We start from the raw sequence: 23,762 nt of genomic DNA on the forward strand, positions 1-23,762 counted from the left end.
CAGAGGAATCATACATAGAGAGGTCCACTCCTCAGAGGAATCATACATAGAGAGGTCCACTCCTCAGATCAATCATACATAGAGAGGTCCACTCCTCAGAGGAATCATACATAGAGAGGTCCACTCCTCAGATCAATCATACATAGAGAGGTCCACTCCTCAGAGGAATCATACATAGAGAGGTCCACTCCTCAGATCAATCATACAAAGAGAGGTCCACTCCTCAGAGGAATCATACATAGAGAGGTCCACTCCTCAGATCAATCATACAAAGAGAGGTCCACTCCTCAGAGGAATCATACATAGAGAGGTCCACTCCTCAGATCAATCATACAAAGAGAGGTCCACTCCTCAGAGGAATCATACATAGAGAGGTCCACTCCTCAGATCAATCATACAAAGAGAGGTCCACTCCTCAGAGGAATCATACATAGAGAGGTCCACTCCTCAGATCAATCATACAAAGAGAGGTCCACTCCTCAGAGGAATCATACATAGAGAGGTCCACTCCTCAGATCAATCATACAAAGAGAGGTCCACTCCTCAGAGGAATCATACATAGAGAGGTCCACTCCTCAGATCAATCATACATAGAGAGGTCCACTCCTCAGAGGAATCATACATAGAGAGGTCCACTCCTCAGAGGAATCATACATAGAGAGGTCCACTCCTCAGATCAATCATACATAGAGAGGTCCACTCCTCAGAGGAATCATACATAGAGAGGTCCACTCCTCAGATCAATCATACATAGAGAGGTCCACTCCTCAGATCAATCATACATAGAGGAGTACAGGTCTTCTGACACAGGCTGTCTTGATCTGCTCATTATCTAGTTTCTGCTCGATGCGTTCAACTGGGAATCAGTGACTGTATCAAGGTAAGATGAGACTTTCAACTACAAGTTCAAACAAAGTGGCATACACAAACTTTCCATACAGTGGCCAGCTCCAGACACTCCAGTATGTGGAGGGATGGAGCATTTGCCCATTTTCCACCCACAACTTGAGAGTGGCATATTCCATGCTATTTAGAGGGCGACGCCTTCGTGTTCACTGATATGTGTGACATTCTCCCGAGGGGAACCCCAAACGATGGAACACCGGGGTTGTTCCAGTATGCCAGGCCGATGGTCAGAATTCAGATTTTCCTGAAATCAAAGGGAAAAATTTAAATCACAGCTGATCAAATTGGCCTGAATTTCATCACGACAGCTCATAATGTGACTCACTCAGTAGTGTGTATGTATGCACTCATGACAATGCAGAGTCTCCTCCCAGACCTGGATCAGGGCATCACGAGCTCCTGAACCGTCTGTGGCACTACTCTCTTGGCTGCGTCAGATGCACAGATGCATAACGTCCCAGAGGTTCTCCAATGGATTGAGGTCATGGGAACGTGAAGGCCAGTCAATGGCTCTATGCCTTTGTCATCCAGGAACGGCTTACACACTCTGGCCACACGAGGCCGGGCATTGTCCTGCACCAGGAGGATCCCAGGGTGCACTGCACCAGCGTCAGGCTTGAAAATGGGTCTGAGGATTTCATCCCTGTACCCAACAGCAGTCAAGGTACAGTTGGCTAGCACGTGGAGGTTTGTGCCACCATCACTGACCCACCGCCAAACTGCTCATGCTGGATGATGTTGCAGGCAGCATGACACTCGCCACGTCACCTCCAGACTCTGTCCCGTCTGTCTCATGTGCTACTTGTGAACCTGCTCTCCTGCTGGAGGTACTTTTTTCAGGGCTCTAGCAGTGCTCCTCCTGTTCTTCCACAAAGGAGCAGATACTGGTCCTGCTGCTGGGTTGTTTCCTGTCCAGCTCTCCTCGTCTCCTGGTATCCCCTCCACGCTCTTGAGACGGGACTGGGAGAAACAGCAAACCTTTTGCGACGGCTCGTATGGATGTGCCATCCTGGAGGAACCGGACTACCTGTGAAACCTGGATGGACTGCAGGTACCACCTCATGCTACCAGTAGGGACAAGGGCACTAGCTGGTCAATAAAGATGGCGCCGGACATGGCTGCCTCGATGATTCGGTGCGCAATGTTTTGTGTTGTTTTTGTTGTTAATTCAGTTTTATGCTGCGATACCCGGAGCTCCTTCACCAGAGATGAGCTCATGAACATCAGGGGTACGACTCCAGCGGATTTAGTTCCAACTTTTCTGCTAACTTCTGTGGAATTACTGGACATTCTTGCTAAGGGTGCGCTCATCCGTTCTCAAGCAGTGAGGCGACGCAGGAGAGGAAAGCGGGCCGGCGTGCTTGTACGTCTCCGCTCACGTGGATTCCGCACACCGCTGCCGGGCATATTCCTCTCAAACGTCCGCTCACTGTGTAACAAACAGGACGAACTTCAGCTACTAGTGGGGATGCAAATCATCCTACGTATAAACTGATGTGAACACAACAGATTTACGATCAACCCTCGACGCCGGTCACAAGTAAACAAACATGAGAAAGTCATTAAGACAGACAACTGAGACACTTAATGAAGAAGAGAGCTGAGGAAGCTTGTGTGAAGATGCTTCATAGGACACAGACTTTATGGAACCAGCTGCTCAGATTACAGTGGCTAAACAAAAACATTACTGAAGTTTTTCCAACAGTCGTTTCACTCTAAAATGGGCATATGTCTGTGAGGGAGAAGCTGAATGATACTCAGTGGGAACATAAGCGATATAAAATGGTGCAAGCTTCTTGCTGGCTGAGATGTTGCAGCCGAGGTGCAGCTTTGCTCCAGAAGACGTGTTTCTCACCCTGTTACGACCCAGTTCACTAGGGGAAAGGGGAAGCATCATAAAACCAGTCGGACAGTTGTTTTATTTACAAGAAACTCGGATTAAGGCCAAACACACCTGCAAAGGCAAAGAAAAGGGTCGTTGGATGCTGTTTAGAACAAATAACTCAATACAACCAAAAGAGGTTCCTATCTTGTGTTCCAGCAATGAGACCGGCCTTGTTTTGCGTAATATGGAGCAGCTAACTTACTTAAACTTCTTAGTTTCACTCGTAGTGGAGAGTATTGGTGTTTCATTATGGTATGAAGAGGCTTCTCCAACATCACAACAACCGAATTTCAGGTAAAATTGTAAATACTTTGAAATTGAGTAGAAAGTGGAGTGATACTGTTGATATTCTACTTAGTTATACCACTCATAACTAAATAAATACCATTACTGCCAACCAATGCAAACATTCTGTTTGGTAAGATTCCAGTAAAATTCAAAACACTGTGCAGAGCAGTAGCATGTCACATGATCATGTGCAGACGTGGGACTTCTAACAATACGTAGCATCAGTCAATCTAGAGTGCATGCAGAGCTACTCTCATGAAGACAGTCTGTCGCAAGGTGGAGTGTTCTCTTGCACCGCCGTGCGCTGATCCACTACTAGTGTGGGTTCACATAACTAATAATGGTCATGGACGTTTTGACATGTACCATACAGCCACAGTGTGTTTCCCACATAAGATGGAAGGTGAGATGTCACAGACTGGTGGAAGATAAGAGGTCAGTTTTCAGAGGAGTCGGTCTCTTCCGTGGAACCATCGCTTTCCACCTCCATCTTCCTCCTGTGGTGGATGTTCCTCCTGGGGGAGGCCCTCCTCTGCACCTCCTTCAGCCCCCCCACCGCACTGCCGCTGCTGTTGCTGCCGGGACTCACTGAGATCTGGGCGATTCTGGACAGCACCGGAAAAAAGAACGAGTTATTAAGAGAAGAAAGGAAGATAGGAGAACAACACAGCAAAGAGGACAGGAAGTAAAGGCCAGACACAGGAAATGAGGACAACAAAATGAGAAAACAGCGAAAGGAAAGAACGAGAAAAGCATGTCTGTTAAACAAATGTGAGAAAAGCTAAACGTGTTTGCGTATTATGATACTGTCATCCTGTGCAGTGTACAGTACACTGTATGCGTTCTCACAGTTTGTCCAGTTCCTGGTCCATCTCTGGATCAATGAGGAACTCTGCCATGCTGGGTAATGCTCCTGTAGGAAGAGGGACGAAAGACAACGTTCAGCTTATTGTTGGAATGCTGTTAAGCATTCCAACAATAACTATTGTTATCCTGTTTCTTTATTCAACTTCTAATTCTTCCGTCGCGCCTCTTCTTCTCCTTCATATTTTAAGCTACAGAAACCGTTCAACTATTAAAATGTTCAGCTCTTTCACCAGAGGGGTGCTATGACTTTTCATATTTCTAACCTTTAAACTTTTTGAATTATTAAGCTTTTTATTTTCAATGGGATCTCTATGGAGAATATTTTCAAATAGCTTCAGGCACACAGGTGTTCGCGATTGAGCCAATTAGTGATGTTGATAAACACACAGACTCACGCGCACATTGTTGTGGAATATTTCCTTAACAAGTTCAGGAGTGAAGTTGGTTTTATCCAAAGTGTCTAAAACAAAAACAGAGTCTCGATGAATGATCAAAGTTTCAAGAAGTCAATTTAATGTTTGCAAACAGAGAACACAAAACGCCACCACGTATTGCAGTGAGCTGTGAATATGCTCTAAAGACACAAAATCCAAACAAGATATTTATACCGGCCGGCAGAGAGGAACAGATAAAACACAGGAGACTAAGGCAGAAATGTTTAGTCTAACAAGAATCAGCTGATATAGAGAAAGACCACGTCGGCGGTTTGTCCCGACTGGGAAAGAAAAGTGACCTTCGTCCTAGACCAAATAGGTCAATGTGTTCAGACATCCAGACGCCTGTACAAATGAACTTTCTAAACAGCAATATGTCTCACAGATAATAACATGAGGAGGTTAAAACATTTTTTATCATTACACTCCACTCTTTTGGTTATACCATAACCACAATTAACATAATAAAAAAAAATGTAACCAGACTAACTAGAGCACAAAGGGTGGACTGCCTTTGTCTCAACAGACCCCAGAGGATTATTCTGCCTCTGTCTTGAGAGGTCTGTTCCTAGCTAGATCATGCTTCATGATGAAAGGCCTGGGTGTGCTCCGTTTCGAGCCCTGCTTCTCAGGAACACGTTGAGGTTGTGATGGGTGGCGGGTTGTTGTCCTTTTCTTTTCCCTCGGGGTATTGATGAGTTGTAGACCGTTAGCACAGATCACGACGTGTCTGTCGGCCACTGCCCGTTGTGATCCCGTCCGTGAATCACTGCTTGTCCTCCTGCGATGGTTCTTTCGGTGGTGCCCGTTGGCTGGCACTTGATGCAGGTGTTTGCTCACCTGAAGCTTCTCCTGGGTCGGGAACCTTTTTGCAGTGTGACGCGTGGACCCAAGTGGCTCTCTCAGCTACCTTTACTGCCGTGTGCGTGATGAGGAGGATCTGGAACGGGCCCAGCCAGCGCTGTGCTCTCCAGTTCTTCCGTCTGAAATCTTTCACCACTACGTATTCACCGGGTTTCAGGTTGTGGAGCGGTCCCTCCGCTTGCCTCGGGAGGGCAGCTGCCACCTGTTGTCGTATGTTAGATAGAGCAGAGGACAGTTGCGCACAATATCTCAACATTTCATGTTCGCATAAGGCGGTGGATGGGGGCGGTGCCCTGGGTGCTTCCGTGCCTACATGAGGAGGAAAACCAAACAATATCTCAAAAGGACTCAGATTGCTGCGTGTTCGTTTCCTCATACGCATGTACATCAGCACTAGAGGCAGGGCTTTTGTCCATGGTAACCCAGTGTCAGCACAACATTTTGCTAACTTTGTTTTGAGGGTACCGTTCTCTCGTTCAACAGCGCCACCACTGGCAGGATGGTAAGCACAGTGTGTTCTTAAGTCGATACCCAAATAGGCGCTTAGTTCTGTAATGGCCTGGTTTACAAAATGAGAACCGTTGTCACTTGATATTTTCGTAGGAATGCCCCAACGAGGAATGATTTCCGAAATCAATGCCTTTGCCACTGTTGCAGCGGTCTGTTTGCTTGATGGAAAAACTTCAACCCACTTTGACCACATGTCCACCATCACAAGACAGTGTTTCTTACCTTCAGATGGAGAGAGCTCAACAAAGTCCATCATAATGTGTTCAAAGGGCCGTGTTGGAGGCGGATGTGCAGCTTGGCTGGACACCGCTACCGGCCTGCCTACATTGTGAGTAGAACAGGTTACACATGCAGAACAAAATTTTTGTGCATATGAGGTGAACCCCTTTGTGAACCATGTTTCATTTAATGCCCTCAACATTCCTCCTTTTGACACGTGGTCTAACCCATGTGTCAACTTGGCATAATGATTGAAATAGTGCTTAGGCAGACATGGCTTAGCATCAGGTCCCACCCAAAGTCCATCTGTGTAAGTACACCCTGAAGTAGACCATAGCCGTCGCTCTTCCGGAGTGGAGAGAGTTTGCATTGCTATAAGAGAAGAAGGAACTTGCACGCATGAAAACGCGAGAGCAGAGGAAGTGGGGACCGGACGTCGAGCAGCAGCTTTGGCAGACGCGTCTGCTCGTGCATTTCCTGTTGGTACGTCATTAGTCTGATTAGTGTGTGCTGCACACTTACATACTGCAATGGCTGTAGGCAAAAGAATGGCCTCTAACAGCTCAGCAATGAGAGTGTGATGAAGGACAGGCTTACCGTCAGACTTCAGGAATTTGCGATGTTTCCACAAAGCGCCAAAATCGTGCACAACGCCGAAGGCGTAACGAGAGTCAGTGTGGATAGTAACGGTCTTACCTTTAGCCAGTTTACATGCTTTAGTGAGTGCAATGAGCTCAGCTGCCTGGGCTGAGAGGTGACATGGTAGGGAACCTGAACACAGCACATCAGAGTCAGAAACAACAGCAAACCCCACAAGATTAGTACCAGTCTGAGGATCGCGAGAGGCTGATCCGTCTACATACATTACCATCTCGCTGTTGGCCAGCGGAGTGTCCAACAGGTCAGGACGAGGAGTGCACTGAGCTTGGAGCTCAGCCAAACAGTTGTGCTCCTCACCATCCCCAGGAATAGGAAGTAACGATGCAGGGTTAAGATTAGTACAGCGTTTGACCGTTACGTTCGGCATGTCTAGGAGACATGTGTGATAACGCAAGTATCGCGCTGCAGAGAGATGAGAGGACTTTTGTTCGAGGAGGATCAAAGAGACTGAGTGAGGTACGAGCAGTGTCAGCGGCGCGTAACCGACAATGTCACGTGATGCTGCGAGCGCTCTTTCGCACGCGGCCACAGCACGCAAACATTGTGGCAGGCCAGCAGCGACTGGATCAAGCTTTGCGGAGAAATACGCAACTGGTCTGAGTTTGTCGCCATGAGATTGTAGCAACACGGAAGTCATGCAGCTCTGTCTTTCATCTACTGTTTGAGTGAACGGCTTCTGCGGATCTGGCAACCCTAGAGTAGGAGGAGTTTGCAAAGCACATTTCATTTGCGTGAAAGCGTCATGGCCTTCTTTTGTCCAAATTATTTTGTCATGTGCTGTGAGATTCTTACCGTGGATCAAAGATGACAATGGCTGTTCCATTTGTGAGTAGTTAGGTATGAAAGACCGACAGTATGAACACATTCCTAGAAAGGACATCATCTGTTTTTTAGTGTTTGGTTGAGGCAACGAAACAATTGAAGCGATTCTTTTGGGGGAGAGAGTCTTACCTTCTCCTGAAATGTCATGGCCAAGAAAATGAACGTTTTGTGTTACAAACTGTAACTTTGAGAGACTGGCCTTGTGGCCTTCCTGTGCTAGGTGCTGTAGCAGCTTTAATGTATCCTTCTGACACTGTGCCTGAGTAGGAGCTGCGATAAGGCAGTCGTCGACATACTGAAGTAGGGCAGAGCCTGGTGAGAGAGTTAGACTTTCTAAACTTTCCCTAAGAGCGTCATTGTAGATTGTTGGTGATTCTGTATACCCCTGACACAGCCGTGTGAAGGTGTAAGGTTTCCCATTGAAGTTAAAGGCGAACCAAAATTGAGAATCTTTGTCGACTGGGACACTGAAAAAAGCATTTGACAGGTCAACAACAGAAAACCATTTAGCATCAGGTGGAATCTGAGCTAGAATAGTATATGGATTAGGCACATTCGGGGCGCGTGCATGGACTGAAGCATTTACTGCTTTCAGATCCTGCACAAAACGCCACTCAGTGGGTTTGTCTTTGTCTCTGATCTTTTTCACAGGAAAAATTGGTGTTCTTACTGGCGAATCCGGACATGGAACGATCACTCCTGCTTTCAGGAGTGATTCAAACACTGGTGTAATACCGTCAATGGCCTCCTGTCGCAGAGGATATTGGTGTTTGTGGGGTCGGAAGTCAGAGCGTGGAGTAATGACGACCGGTTGGCAGTTGTTGATCAAACCCACGTCATATTTGTGCGCCGCCCAGAGTGTCTGTGGAACAGAGGCAAGAGCGGGAGAAATAGAGACAGCGTTAGAGACGAACGTTTTAGCTTTGTTGTTGTGTTCATAAAAAACATAGACAGAATGTGAAGCTGCCGTCAGGAGAACACAAAAACCACGATGGTACCCAGTCGACTTTGAGCGTAACACGAGTGGATCATTTGTTGATTCCCAGTCAGTGAGCGCTTCGCATTGTGCCACGAACGGTCCCAGATCACGCCATTGGTCATTTCGACCCTTGGACAGCGAGATGTGAGGAGACGAGTCTGCCACTCGAAATAGTTCTTTCTGTGTGGGAGAGAGAGACACAGAAACAGCAGATTTGTATGTTGACCAAAACAAGGTAGAGCAAACAATCGCATCATTGATGCCTTCAAAAAACGTATCCTCGTAGGATTCATCTGCACCCTGAGAGACATAGGAGGTGCAGTGGAGATGTTCGGGATTCATGCGTTCTGCATGAGGCGAGACACGAGTGTCAACGTCTTGAACCAGTCGTGTGGCTTCCTCCACAGGAATCCACCACTGATAAACATGAAGTGGAACAGGAGCAGCCATCTGCATCATGTGTTGTATGGCTCTGTGTCTAGTCACTTTCAGTCCGTCAGGGGAGGAGGCCAAACAGATGCCATAAGCGCACATCAGGTCTCTGCCCATCAGATTAATGGGACAGATTTGCGAAAGTAAAAACGAATGTTTCACTCTAATGTCGGGTTTTTCGTCAGTCAAGTCAGTGTGTACACTCGTCATTGGACTGCTAAATTTCTCAGTTACTGTTAACCCAGAAGCCCCTTGTGTATAAACATACCGCCCGCTCATCTTCTGATGAGGAAAATATTTCTGTTGAATTACTGAGTAAGTGGCCCCTGAATCTACCAAAAACTCTAACTTCTTTCCCTCAACAACAACAACAGTAGTCGGCATGTTTTTGAATGATTGTGATGAAAACATTGCATATATGTGTTTCGTGTGTCGTTGGGATGAGAGCAGGCGCTGTTGCTCCAAATGTGAAATGGCGAAAAGGAGAGCAGCTTGTTGTTCTGCAGTATGTGCGTGTGTGTGTGTCAGGGGAAAGGAGGAAGGATTGTTTGAGTGTGTCTTGCATGTGTGTGTGCCAGTGTCACTGAGCGTGCGAAGCAGATCTTCATTGCGAGCAAATGTATGTTTGAGTGTGTCTTGCATGTGTGTGTGCATATTACTTCCCTGCATCGGAGGCCTGGGGCCGGAAGCCGCTCCCCCCGTCCGGGCGTCGTCTCCCTCCCCCGCATCACGTCAGTAGGTGCCGAATGAGTCACGTCCCCCCCCCTCTCCTGTATTTCGAAAACGAGGATCTCCCTGGTTGACGTAGTGAGGACAGTCATTATACCAGTGACCAGTTTCGCCACAGCCGAAACATTCGTTGGGTTGAGTCTGGCGAAAAACTCCACTTTGGCGGCCATTTTGGAAACGCCGTCTACCACGGTACATCCCCCTTCCTCTGTTTCTCTCTCTGGCCCTCCTATAGTTATTACGTGGCTGGAAAGGAGTCGGTTTCCCTCCCTCTGCGCCCAGCGTCATCTGCTGGACAGCTTGAAGCATGGCAAGTTGAGCCTTCTCTCCCGTTTGTTTGCTGTGCCTGTCCTGGCGGGTCTGATTGTCATCCAACACTTTGTAATTGTGGCGTGCATGTTTTACCACTTCGTCGAGTCGGGCGTCTTCTAGGCCGACCACAGAGCGTTCGGTTGCGGCTTTGATGTCGGGCAGCAGTCCGTTGACAAAGGCGTTTTTGAGATGTGTCTCCCACACAGTCATGATGGCTTTGTCACCTGGCTCCTCAAGACCGCTGTGCGTTTGGAATGCAGACATTAAACGTTGATGATAGGAAGTAACATCTTCGGTTTTACCTTGTTTGGTGGAGTTGATGAGAGCCATGTTGACTTTGGATGGAAATCTGAGCGCGATCTCAGCGCAGACAGCCTCGATGAAGGTTCGGTAGGGTCCGTTCTCGTTGTCGCCCCAGTTGAGTTTCATCAATCTGGAATCGCAGCCATTTCCGGTGACAACAGTTCTGATTTTGCTGAAGTCAGTCGGGCCGACATGTTTAACCAGCAGTCTATGGACCTCTGAACCTGTGGGCATGAATTCTTTACAGAATATCAGGAAATCTTTTGCAAACGCTGTACCGTTGTGGATGTTTGGCAGATGTGATGCGGCTTGCAGAATGTCAGTTTGTGTCCAGGCTCTGAACACGAGCCCTGGAGTACCGTCCACTCCTGGTACTTGAATCATCGGGGCACTGAAAGTGAACTCATCCTCAGGTTTCACGTTCTGGGGTCCCGCAGAGCCATGTAGCGGGAGTGAGAATGGGTCAGAGCCTGAAGGTGGAGAAGTTGGGTCCTGTTGGTACGCCGCGTTACTGTATTCAGCCGCTTGTTGTCTTCCGCGGAGCTGGCGTGTGTCGGGCTGGGTGGCTTTGGGTCCGTGTTGTGGAGGTGGAGGAGGAGGAGGAGGTGGAGGAGGAGGAGGTGGTGTAAAAGGAGGTCCGGGGAGTTGGACGACGGGTTGCGGGGAAGGTCGAGGACACACGTCGAGGAGCGGACCCCCCGCTCCCGTTAGGCTCGGATATATGGAAGAAGAAAAAAGAAATGGGTTACTTGAGGGTGTGTGTGTGTGTGTAGTGTCCTCGCTTGTCTTTTCTTCCTTCAAACACGTCATTTGTTTCATCAGCTGTTTTCTCTCCCTATATTCACACTCTTTTTCCCATATATTCAGGCAAGTCCGATTTCTGATAATCACCCCTACCTCTTTAACTCGAATCTTTTTGCCACTCGTCATCCCTCTTATTCTAGTTTCTAAATCCCCTCGTAACATTTTAAGTTTAGCGGAACTTAATGATCCATTTTCTGGAAACCCAAACTCCCTTGACCAGTATGGAAGGCATTCCAGACATGACTCCCCGTGTTTCTTTCGCATTAAATCCACAATCGGACCTTCTGGCTCCTTTGAGTGTGAAGTTTTGCCACCCATGTTCCTTCTGGTGTGGACGTCGACGCTACTTATCACAATGCAATCGTCACTGCAAAGGTTGAGTTTCTTTATTCTTAGGAGAATGCTCACAATACCCTCGTTTCTTTTATCCTTAGGTGAAAACTGTAAAACCTTTGTTTTTATCCGTAGGTGAAAACTTTAGAAAAACCTCTTTTAGTTTATTTTATCCTTAGGCGAAAAACTTTAAAACCTTTTTGAGTTTCTTTATACTTAGGAGAATGCTCACAATACCCTGTCTGAAATTCACGTATTACGTTATTACCGACGAATCTTATAAAGGTAAATAACAACGAATCTTATTTCGACTTAATTGCAGAGACACGATCAATGTTACAATCTCAAAAAGCTCCTTTATTTTGAGTTAAAATCGTTATCGTAATATATCACTTCGTTCTCTTTATAAAATCACATGAAATAATACGTCAGAAACCTAGGTGGAGTCACATGAAGAACCCATAAACCAACCATACAAATGTCAAAACCAGCTGTATTCCCCAAATAATAATGACTACTTGATCACTCATCTGTGTCTGCTACGTTTTACGTCTTTACAATTTACCGTTTACTGTTTACAATTGGAATTTCAACTTCTTACCCGATTTGTAGAAATTAATTCTTTCCGTGGGATACGCGTGCCGCCAATCAGGTCTCCCCGGTTTCCGCCGGTTCCCTCTCTCTGGTCTAAGGAGGTATGAGACAGGAAACTGGTTGTGTTGTCCTGGGAAGGATCCTTTCCTCCGGACGGTCCTCTGGAGCCTGACCGACGGTCAGCGTATCCTGTTCGTGACGCCAAATTGTTGTGGAATATTTCCTTAACAAGTTCAGGAGTGAAGTTGGTTTTATCCAAAGTGTCTAAAACAAAAACAGAGTCTCGATGAATGATCAAAGTTTCAAGAAGTCAATTTAATGTTTGCAAACAGAGAACACAAAACGCCACCACGTATTGCAGTGAGCTGTGAATATGCTCTAAAGACACAAAATCCAAACAAGATATTTATACCGGCCGGCAGAGAGGAACAGATAAAACACAGGAGACTAAGGCAGAAATGTTTAGTCTAACAAGAATCAGCTGATATAGAGAAAGACCACGTCGGCGGTTTGTCCCGACTGGGAAAGAAAAGTGACCTTCGTCCTAGACCAGGGGTGTCCAAACTTATTTCACTGAGGGCCACATACAGAAAAATATACCAAGGGCTGGGCCACTCAGGTCCGATCGCCTCACCCCTAGTGTGTTAAAGTGAGCAAAATCAATCAAATTTGGTTCTCAATGTGCTTTTGTTCAGATTTAACAGAGATGTTTGCTCACGTATGTTGAGCCGAACAGACTCATTATTCAAATAGAAGGGAGTTGAGAACAGCTCGATGTCTCTCTCAATGAGAAATATTGAAAGCCATGGCAGCTGGTGGAACATGTTCTAGGTAGGGCTGTGCCACATCCAATCAATTTCAGCAAACATCCCAGTATGATTTAATGCTAAATAAATGAAGGTATCAAACACGTATTGCTACTTTGCAGTTAAATATTTAACATTTATTCCAACATGAAAAAAAGCAGAAAATAACACTTTGACAAACACGTCAGGACATCTTATTTACAGCTAGTAGCTTCGCATGTACTGCTTCCCTTTCCTGCTAGTCTGCTGTCTGATTGTGAGGTCAGGCTGATCTGATATCAGCTCTGCAGTTTCTCCTCAAATAGATTCAGCTTGGGGCATTCTGCCCCAAGCTGAATCTATTTGAGGGCGCTGATTGGCTAAATTGTATGTCACACATTTATATCTTTAATCAGCAATTGGCTAAACTGCTTCACTGCTCTTTTGGGCAGTTTCTCCAGCGCCACAGAGCTGCTGAGACATGCACACGCAGAGAGGACATGCAGGAAAAGCATATATTTACCGCAGATATCATATTTTACACATATTACTGGGTGATTCCATATTTAAAAAACACAAATATTGACAATTTGTATCGTTTATTATTATTCATTTTATTTTATTTGTTGTGGCTCAAGGTGGGGCGGCGCCCTATCGCCCTCTATTGACCAGCCGCCACGTAAGCACTGACTGAGTTCTGTCATGAGAGACGTTGTCACGGACACGTATTTCCCCCTTTCAGCAGAAAGGTTGGCCTTTGGAAAAGCACATTTGACTTCGGACTGCGTGGGGAAGTGCGCAACATTGAAGTTGCGTAGAGTGCCCTCGTGCTCGAATTATGTTGACAGTTTTCACAACCGTGTTCATCACATCGCCAAGCTGGACTGTCTTAGCACAGAGGGCTTCTTGGTGGGTGATACGCTGCATTTTAACAGCCTCACCTCCGCTCTCTTGCGCTCGCCTTTCATAGCTGGAGCCCTATCTGTTATAACTCCACACAGCTTGTCCCATCTTGTCAATTGCATCTGACACAGCTTCAAACATGTCCTTACCTGTTGTTGTGCTCTTTAGACTCCTAAAATCAAGCAGCTCCTAAAGCAGAAATGATCGTCAACTCCCCGCAAACAAATGAACAGCTGTGCGGTGTCTGTGGCATCTGTGCTCTCATCATATGCAATGGAGTAAAAAGCCAAAGCACGAGCTTTATCTGACACTTGATGGTTTAGGTTAGCTGACAAGTCTTCGATTCGCCGCACAACTGTGTTTCTGGACACGCTAACGTTGTTGAATTCCTGCATTTATTTTTTGTGGAGAAGCTGCCTTGTTCAACACAGTATCTCCACCTAGTGGTGAAACTAAGAAGTACAATACAGTCAAGCGCAAGTTTCAAGTGTGGGCCATATTACGTTATATTTTTAGAAGTTGCTGCGGGCCAATTAAAAATGGACCGCGGGCCGTACTTGGCCCGCGGGCCGTAGTTTGGACACCCCTGTCCTAGACCAAATAGGTCAATGTGTTCAGACATCCAGACGCCTGTACAAATGAACTTTCTAAACAGCAATATGTCTCACAGATAATAACATGAGGAGGTTAAAACATTTTTTATCATTACAACATACACTCCTCTCCCTCTCTCTCTGTGTCTCTCTCATACAGACATTCAGGTCTTAGGGATCTTTAGAGGTCTTCCCCACCCCCACAGTCATTTCAGGTCTTGGAGACTTTTAGAGGACCCCCCCCACACACCCACCCCATTTCAAAATAAAAGCCGCACACACATGATTTGTTGCAGCTGTTACGTGTTGCAGCTCGGCCAATCAGATATGAGGATTCTGATAAGTTTCCTGATTCGAGTGACATTTACACACACCGCGACACAAGAGGGAGAGACGAGGAAAGACATAGCAGAACAGGACAATAGTCATGTAAGCTGTAAAAGATAAAACATCGGACAATCTCCAAATGAGAAAGTTTGGAGTTCGTTTTATAGTGTACGCTTTGCACGAACTCGGTCCCGAAGGAAATGGCGATATATTGTGCAGTTCTTTTATATAGCGTGGGACTCCAACCCCGCCTCAGGACTCTAACCCGGCCTCTCTGAGGTCTTAATTCAAAGTGCTTCACATAAAACTATTAAAAATATTGATTAATATATTAATTGAATGTGGTTCAATTAAAGGCAGCAGCAAACAGAAAAGTCTTCAATCTTGATTTAAATGAGCTGAGGGTCTCAGCAGACCTGCAGCTTTCTGGGACTTTGTTACAGATATGTGGAGCAGAAAAACTGAATGCTGCTTCTCCATGTTTAGTTCTGACTGGGAACAGAAAGTAGACCGGTCCCAGACGACCTAAGGCAGGGGTGTCAAACTCATTTCCACTCTGGGCCACATCAGCATCACGGTCGCCCTCAAAGGGACGGTTGTAACTGTAAGACTGTAAAACTAACTTCTCCCTAACATATTGTTAAATAACTGTCTCTGCATTTGATTATTGTTTATTCAAGTGTAAAAATATTGTACATGCAGTTATATAACTGAAAAATGATATTTAAACACATTTCTGTTATTATAACATAAATCATTTTAATTGAGGGTTAAGAAACCCACATGACTCTATCAAAGATCAAACTATTAAAGAAAAGAACAAAGACACATATCAAACACAAGTTATTCCATTAACTTTGTTCAAAGCTGTTTGTGTCACCTCTCTGCATCACTAATGTTCCTCCCTGTCGTCGTCCTGTGCATGGCAGCTTCATCCAAGAGCTGCTCACTGAGAGTCAGGTCTGATGAACATGATAGATGATGTATCCGTGTTGTCTGTGCTTTCATCAACAGTTAATTCGAAACACAAGTACCTGCTCGTCTCTTAGCTAGCTGTGTTGTTAGATTGCTGCTAGTTCATGAACTCGGTCTGCGATGGTGTTTCTTCACAAACTGACATTTATAAAAGTCTGTATCTGGTCGGAGCTCTGCTCACATACCTTCAGCATGCACTGGGCTGTAGCTGTGTAAATATATTCTGCTGTGATTGCAGTCTGCCTTTTAATTCTTGGACAATTTGATGTTTTTCTTGGAGGCTAAATTTAGCTCCGTGTTTGGTGTCAAAATGCCGACGTGAATTGTATCCTTCATCACCGACACGCCTCATAACACAGAAGACAGACCCGTTTTTCTCCTTGAAGCACAAACATGTATTCGCTTTCCCATCTTTCATTTCATTTTCTTCCCTCTGTATCAATTTTTCTCTTCGTGGACATTTTGGGATTATTTGTCGATCTTTTTCAATCGTTGGAAAACCTCTTTTCGGGCTGTTGCCTCTCCTGTCCACCTGTTGTGATAGTTAATGTCGGTACACAGACAACATGCTATCTCATAATTTCAACTTTCTATCTCATAATTTCGAACATGGGGATACTTTTATTTTCAAGTCAAACTTTTAATTATTTTTCCCCCAAAAAAAAAAAGAAAAAAAAATTATATTTAATTTTTTCTTTGCTGGCGGATTCGTGGGCCACATAAAATAACGTGGCGGGCTGCATTCGGCCCGCGGGCCTTGAGTTTGACACATGTGACCTAAGGGGTCGGGATGGTTCATAAGGTAGCAGCAGATCAGAGATGTATTTTGGCCCTAAACCATTCAGTGCTTTGTAAACCAACAGCAGGATTTTAAAGTCAATTCTTTGTTGGACAGGAAGCCAGTGCAAAGACATCAGAACTGGGGTGATGTGATCCACCCTCCTGGTCTTAGTGAGGACTCGAGCTGCAGCGTTCTGAATCAGCTGCAGCTTTCTGACAGACTTTTTACAGAGACCTGTAAACACACCGTTACAGTAGTCCAGTCTGCTGAAGACTGTAGTAGAAGCAGAAGCAGAAGCAGTAGTAGCAGCAGAGGTAGTAATAAAAGTAGTAGTAGTAGCAGCAGAGGTAGTAGTAGTATAAGTAGAAGAGGCAGAAGCAGTAGTAGCAGCAGAGGTAGAAGTAGAAGAGGCAGAATCAGTAGTAGCAGCAGAGGTAGTAGTAGAAGTAGAAGAGGCAGAAGCAGTAGTAGCAGCAGAGGTAGTAGTAGAAGTAGACGAGGCAGAGCAGTAGTAGCAGCAGAGGTAGTAGTAGAAATAGAAGAGGCAGAAGCAGTAGTAGCAGCAGAGGTAGTAGTAGAAGTAGAAGAGGCAGAAGCAGTAGTAGCAGCAGAGGTAGTAGTAGAAGTAGTAGTAGTAGCAGCAGAGGTAGTAGTAGAAGTAGAAGAGGCAGTAGTAGTAGCAGCAGTAGGAGTAGGGGTAGTAGTAGAAGTAGAAGTTGCAGTAGTAGCAGTATAGGTAGTAGCAGAAGCAGTAGTAGCAGCAGTAATACTACGACTGTGTAATGTTAAACCTACCAATAGTCTGGTTGATGGTCTCGTGTTTAGCCAGGCTCATTAGGAAGCTGTAGTGAGAGACTTTGTTGGTCTGTTCCCTACTTCCCTCATACAGGACCTGGGAGGATGACTTCACACAGGAACACAAACACGACAGGGTCAGATCAGTCTCAATATTAATGAATGCACACAGAAAGATTCACAAATGTATTTTGTGATTAATGACTCGCCACAAAAATATTTTTCAATGCACATAGAAATAGTTATCATTATATGTAAGTAAGTCAGTAAAATGTATTTATAAAGTGCTTTTCACAGACATAAGTCACAAAGTGCTTAACAGGAGAAGAATTACAAACAAAAAGCACAATGTGACCATATAAGGGCCAATCATTACATTAAAATGCACAGAAACAGAAACACGGTTTAAAAAGCAGGCCTAGGACAGGAGTTGTTACCCAAACGCCAGTCTAAACAGGTGTGTCTTGAGCTGATTTCTGGATGAGTTCACAGAAACAGCAAAGCGTAGAGGTGCAGGCAGAGCATTCCACAGCTTTGGTGCTACTAGCTAGTCAGCTGTAGTTTAAAAGTAGTATAATGTTCTGTGCTCCCCAAATGGCAGGAAAACTGATTCTTCCAGACCACGGCGAGACCTCCACCGCGGCCGGCCAAACGCGGTGTCCCAACATAAGAACAGTCCACAGGGCGGAGTCCGTTTAAATGGATGCATTCCATATTCCGTTGCCAGGTCTCAGGCAGAAATAAAAAAAAGCCAAATTATGACTTGTGAACAAGTCATTTCAAATGTGTAAATGTCAAAAAAATCCACACAAAACATCTAATTCACAAATATATATCTGATGCACGCACAAATAGTTGTTTTAAATCAATACAATATAAATCTACAAATATAAAGTGTATCTAATCTCATTTTAAACTTTAACTAAAAGTTGTCTTATTTTATTTGAATCATGCTTAAACTATTTTGATGAAAACAAATACCAGTCAACAAGCTGCAGTACAGGTCCTTTCATCATATGTTTAGAAGTGTTGCAGAAATGGTTCAACCTGAATGCTCAACAGCCAATGGGAAGCAAGGACACTGACCTCTCTGAACATCCATGTCTTTTCTTGTAAACACGATGTACCCTGTAACATCAGAGTGTATTCTACACGCTGTGTGGTCCCAGTGAGTGAGGGCTGGACGTGTGTGTATGCTTTACCTGCGTTTGAACCGGTCACAGAGGGCATCAACACACTGAGCCAGAGTGGACGGTTCCACGCCGTCCTGCGGCTGCTTCTCCTTGTCGGTCTCCTCTGCAGCCACAGAGGGGAGCTGCTCGATGGAGGTGGATGTGGGGACGATGACGGTGTTAGGACTCTTCCCTGCTAACAGATCCTGGTAGATCACCAGCACGCTGTCCAGGAACTCTACAGACACGCGGATTAAATACTGTTTTATTCAGTTTTTGTATGGAAATGGGATTAGACTGTTAACACTGCACACATCATAACTTCGATATCAGATATACATTTGATGACTCTATATGGCTCACTTCTGATAAGATGATTCCTCACACACTAACGGTAGATAATATGTAGCTTTTATTATTTTCATATCAGATATCTGAACTTAGAAATCCTTCCAGTGGGCAAGAGTTTTATCTTTGTCAGACAGTTTTACCCTCTAACTAAACAACAATCAATCCATAATGAAAATATGAAACATTTGTATAACATACCTCTTACTATAGAGAATAAAACACAACGATTATATTGAGTAAGAGTCTAAACAAATGCAAATCATTAAAGGGACGGTTCACCAACAAATAAAAAGGACATATTTTTCCTCTTACCTGAAAAAAACAAAAAAACGATCTAGACTGATAAATAGCACTATTTATCAGTCTAGATGGTTTTTTGTTGACCTCTACCCTTCCCAAAGCTGAGCTCTGACTGATGTCGTTTCATTTTCATCCGTCTCAGTGACGATTTTAAACACATGCAGGCGATACAGGCTGGAAGTGAAGCTGACGAGCAGACATCACCGAGCAGACATCAACGTATATTGAACGGCACGAGACTACAAGCAGTCCACTAGGTGAACCTCAAGCTGTTGATATAATCAAAGAACCAACTTGTTGAGTAAAGACTTTAAAGTAACAACTAGATCATCCACTTCACCACGCCCCCCCTTCCCCCCCACACACACAAACAATGACGGCGATGAGATACGTAGGTCGTAATCTTGGCGTCGTGCAACATCTCTGCAACAGTTAGGACCTCAGTGACCTACACGGCCATGGTTCTGGTGTGAGATGCCAAGTGTTGGAGGTATCGTCCATAGAGACGTCTCCCTTCTCTCCCACATAATGCAACTCGTTGGCACTCGGCTGGTGGTGTTCAAAGCGCCAAAAAAGTACATTTACAACCTCAACAGCGATGTCACTTTCTAGAAATCATAACTCGTTGACTCAAGATAATCCTCAGACCTTGTGAGCAGTTTCATCGGAGCTATAGTGCGCTGTTGGAGAGAGACGGAGAGTCTGGTGGACATTGGAGAGCAGGGAGACGTCTCTATGGATGACATCTCCAACACTTGGCATCTCACACCAAATCTGTCGAGATAAATAGCACTACAGGTAAGAGGCAACATATGTAGTTTTTCATTTTGGGGTGAACTGTCCCTTTAACACACCCACGTTAGTAAAGGTTACAGCCAAACTGAGTGAAGTGAATGTATAAGCCTGGACATACTGAACACAGCCATATGAAACAGTAGCTTGTATTGTACCTGGGTAGTAGAACTGCAGCTGGAGGGCATAGAGGAAATCAGAAAAAGACATCAGAGAGTCGATGGCATCGTCCATCAGAACAATTCTACAGGACAAGAAAAGAAAAGCAGATAACAGTTCATACCAGATACGTCCAGGGGAGAACTGGTCCTTAAGGGACCCGACTAGCCCAGTAACACGTCAGTATGCAACACACTGAAATGCATTTAACAGAGAAGAGAAGGCTCCTCACCCAATGACTGATTGCATTATATCTTCTTGTTAGGTCTGTTGTAACATAAAGCATTCGCATGTGCAGTATACACAATCTACACTCAACAAAAAGAGAAACATCATAAAAGACGGATGTGACTAAAAGATGCATTTCTGTAGCAGCAGTCATGTCAAATCCATAGCTCAGAGAGCCTAATACATGTTTTATGAAGATAAAACTGCATATGCTACAGTGGCCTATTATTGGGACCAGCCCAAGTCACATCTGTGTAAAAATCAGCAACACAAAATCTGAGAGAAATAATCATTTTGCGGGTCTAGAAAAGGTCTTAGATCTTTCAGTTAAACTGACACTGCATTTATATTTTTGTTCAGTGTAACTACAAAATAACGACTACACTGTACTTTAATACAAATGTAGTGGCCATCCTCTTTACTCTACCGCATGTGCCTCATACTGATTGTTAGAGTAAACTGAAAAAGGCACATTTTCCCAGCATGCAACATTAGTGTTGTGGTAACCAAACAAACAAAGGTGTGACCTCTTGGGATCGGGGAACAACAGTACAAAGACATAAAACAATGTGCACGTGCTGTCTGAGGTGCGTCTGTGTACTGACCTGGCTGCACTCTGCACCATCGCCAAAGGGAAGTCTGGACACAACAAGTGCAGCAGCGACCTGTACTCCAGCACGGACAGAGAGTCTGGAATACAACTCAATGCAGTTACAGAAGAGACACAGTGATGCATTCATTCCAACGTTAAAGAGTCAAACCAACCAAGTCAGGTCTAGTGGGTTTTACACGTCAATGAATTATTCATATTTTAATACTTCCGCATGTAATAACATAAACGTAGCCTTATATAGAGAAAGGGGCAATTATTGAGTGACTATAACGATCAAACTACACCTCCAACAGAAGAAGTGTGTGGCTCTCACTCACCTCCGCTCTTGCCGATCTGTCTGTAGCATCTCCAGAAGACTCTGATGAAGGAGGCTCTGTTATGGGGAGTGGCCCTGATGTAGTTATACTCTCTGAAGAGGACGTGGTTACTGTTCTTTACACTGCTGAAACTACACACATGCACACACACACAGCAATTAAAACAAACAAGAAGAAGTCCACCTCAACATTCATGTAATCAGTTAGATCAAAAAGAAACACAAGAAGCACTAAATTGTGTTTCTTCCACCGACTCTCTAAGCGAGGGTGACAGTGTTGTAAAACAAAATGTCATCTAGTTCAGTAGACTTCTCACCGTTTAGATTACATACCACGCATAAACGCAAAACAGCGTGAAAGACGAGTATGCATCACATTTACAGTGTTTTAATGTACAAATGTATATTATTAAACACATTATCATATTAGAACACTGGCTTAGTATACATTTCCTACAAAAGAAACCAGCAACTACAATGGCAATTGAATGATTGTGACTATACTGTACACCTAATAACAGATAAAAGGTACCGGGGAAGTTTGAAAATTGTAGTTCCAGTTTCCTTATATTCTGTAATTTTCCAATATTATCTTTGAGGAGATTCGCCCTCCCAAAGCCTACATCAGTCCAAACTATTGCCCAGGTCAGAGGAACTATTAGACTAACTGTGTGAGGAGTGTGACATACTATTCAGCAAAGTAGCGGATCACCCCAAACTGGGTGTACTCCTCTTTGTGTTCCAGCAGCTGGGTCACTGCATCACTCAGGTAGAACAGCACGTTACTGTCCGCTGAGAGGAAACAGACACAGAGCGACCATTAGACAGATCTAAAGTACACCAGCTAAAGAGCTCAGCTGTTAGCACTGCAAAGCTAACACACATCCTACCGAGGTACTCGTCATCTGGGACGGTGGAATTAAAGCGGTTCATTCTGCTCATGCTTTCAGGAGAGGACGTTGAAATGAACATGAATAGACTTGAGGTAAATGTACACAGTTAAAAGCAATGCGACCTCTGTAGCATCCATCATAGCACCATCTTAGCACCGACCATCCGTCGCGTGGATGTGACCCTAATATGGTGGGCTGGGGCTTCCATGGAAACAGCAGGATGTTGTCAGTTACATTCAGGAAATGCCCCCAAGCAACATAGCACACAAAGGTTCCATTGCTATTTTCGACATACCGTAATAATAATAATCGTCATCATTATTATTTATACTAGCAGTATTTTTAATATTATTACTCGCTATATTATCCATCGCCGTTTTACAGTTTTAATTGCACCTTTGCTGTACAAGGAAGTCCCAACATCCGATTACTGCTTTTCATATTATATTGATTATTTTTACATTATTATTCTTAGTTATATCTTTATACTTGTCAGAGTTCTCTTTTGTGTCATCATACTTGCCAATAAACCGTTTCTGATTATTTGTCTTCTTAAATTTGTGTTTCTATGGTTAGTACTCGATAACATGCCTTTTATACCGCCTATGTTGTATCCAATATTCCCATACTCAATATTTAGTCTAGTAGGGTTGTTTCTGGACTTCAGAGAGGATTAAATGAACGGTAATTGCATCACCAAGTGATTCCTCTCAAAGTGATTTAGGTTTGTTTGCAAGATTTTGTGTCTTTCTTAAGTATTGCAGTACTTGTCTTTGAAGCAAACCCATACTTGATTCTGTTTTTCAGGGAATGCCTGAGCAGCTCAACATGGAGTTCAATCCCCACTAACAGTAGGACACTGTTTGTCTCTGCATTCTGTCCTCACTGTCCCTTTTAGTGCTGTTCTCCTGCATGCTTACCACTCTACTTTAGTGACAGTGCTACAGTCCGTTGCTTTAAACAAAAAAACATCACAGAAACAACTTAAAACCATCATAACACATACAGTAAGAGACATTCGACATTGACAACACGGATGATTAGAGTGCTAAATGCCCAAGTGCTAAATGGCTTCTATATGTATTGCATATTGCTCACAAATTATGTCAATGCAAAGGCAATGCATGAAATTAATGATGGCGAGATTTTCGTAGTAGGGAGGGCTTAATTTCAGAGCTGCCAATCTAATTTTTACCAAGGATAAGGACGCGTGATGGGCCAATCAGCAAAGAGATGTTATACCTTGGGAGCGGGCCGTAATTCAAATGCAACCAATCAATGGCGTTGTCCAGTGACGAATAACACATCCGCTAATGACTAAACTGTATAAAACGTGAATCCAGCTTCATGTGGGGTGTACAAGGGTTTCCTATTCTGTGTTTTATTCTTCATGCAGTGAGACTGTATACAACATCTGGATTAAGGATTAAATAGAAGAGGTGTGTTAGTGTTAGTCCGTCAGGGTGGTTTCTTCCTGCGTGTCTTGATCCTTTCAGGAAGACCAACGGCGCGTCACAACGGACAGCGGGGGCATTTCGGCAACGGGCGGCGTCCTGCTCCAACCCCCAGGTACCTTGGTTTCCTTGCTTAGGCGAGGCCTGAGCTGGCCGCGGCAGGCCAGCCAGGCTGTGTGTGTGTTGCATCGGCGGCTGTTGGGAAGCGTGTGCGATTCTCTGGCGGCCGCGGGGCGCCACGTCAGGAGCCGCTCACACGACTACGTGTTCCTGTACGAGCTGCTGAGCCTGGGCTGGCCTCTGCTGTGCATGATGCACGAGGTGCTGGGACAGATGTCCCAGGAGCCCCAGCTTGCCCGGCAGCAGCTCGTCGGCCACCGGTTC

The 23,762-nt window shown here is 44.8% G+C and overlaps 1 long non-coding RNA gene and 1 pseudogene across 2 annotated transcripts; both read right to left on the reverse strand.

Moving 5' to 3' along the window:
- Positions 1-715: 715 nt before the first annotated feature.
- Positions 716-22,119, reverse strand: LOC306780821 (centriolar satellite-associated tubulin polyglutamylase complex regulator 1-like; annotated as a pseudogene). The gene is made up of 9 exons: positions 21,922-22,119; positions 21,721-21,823; positions 21,033-21,163; positions 20,708-20,792; positions 19,874-19,959; positions 18,303-18,510; positions 17,101-17,209; positions 3,929-3,992; positions 716-3,684 (listed from the first exon to the last, which is right to left on the reverse strand). The product of its transcript is annotated as a centriolar satellite-associated tubulin polyglutamylase complex regulator 1-like (transcript).
- On the reverse strand, positions 4,437-12,200 carry LOC306780840. The gene is made up of 2 exons (XR_013772169.1): positions 8,454-12,200; positions 4,437-8,317 (listed from the first exon to the last, which is right to left on the reverse strand). It is a non-coding gene; the product is annotated as an uncharacterized lncRNA (long non-coding RNA).
- Positions 22,120-23,762: the final 1,643 nt, after the last annotated feature.

Source organism: Melanostigma gelatinosum (genome assembly GCF_949748355.1).
Source record: "Melanostigma gelatinosum genome assembly, chromosome: 1".
NCBI classification, from domain to species: Eukaryota; Metazoa; Chordata; class Actinopteri; order Perciformes; family Zoarcidae; genus Melanostigma; species Melanostigma gelatinosum.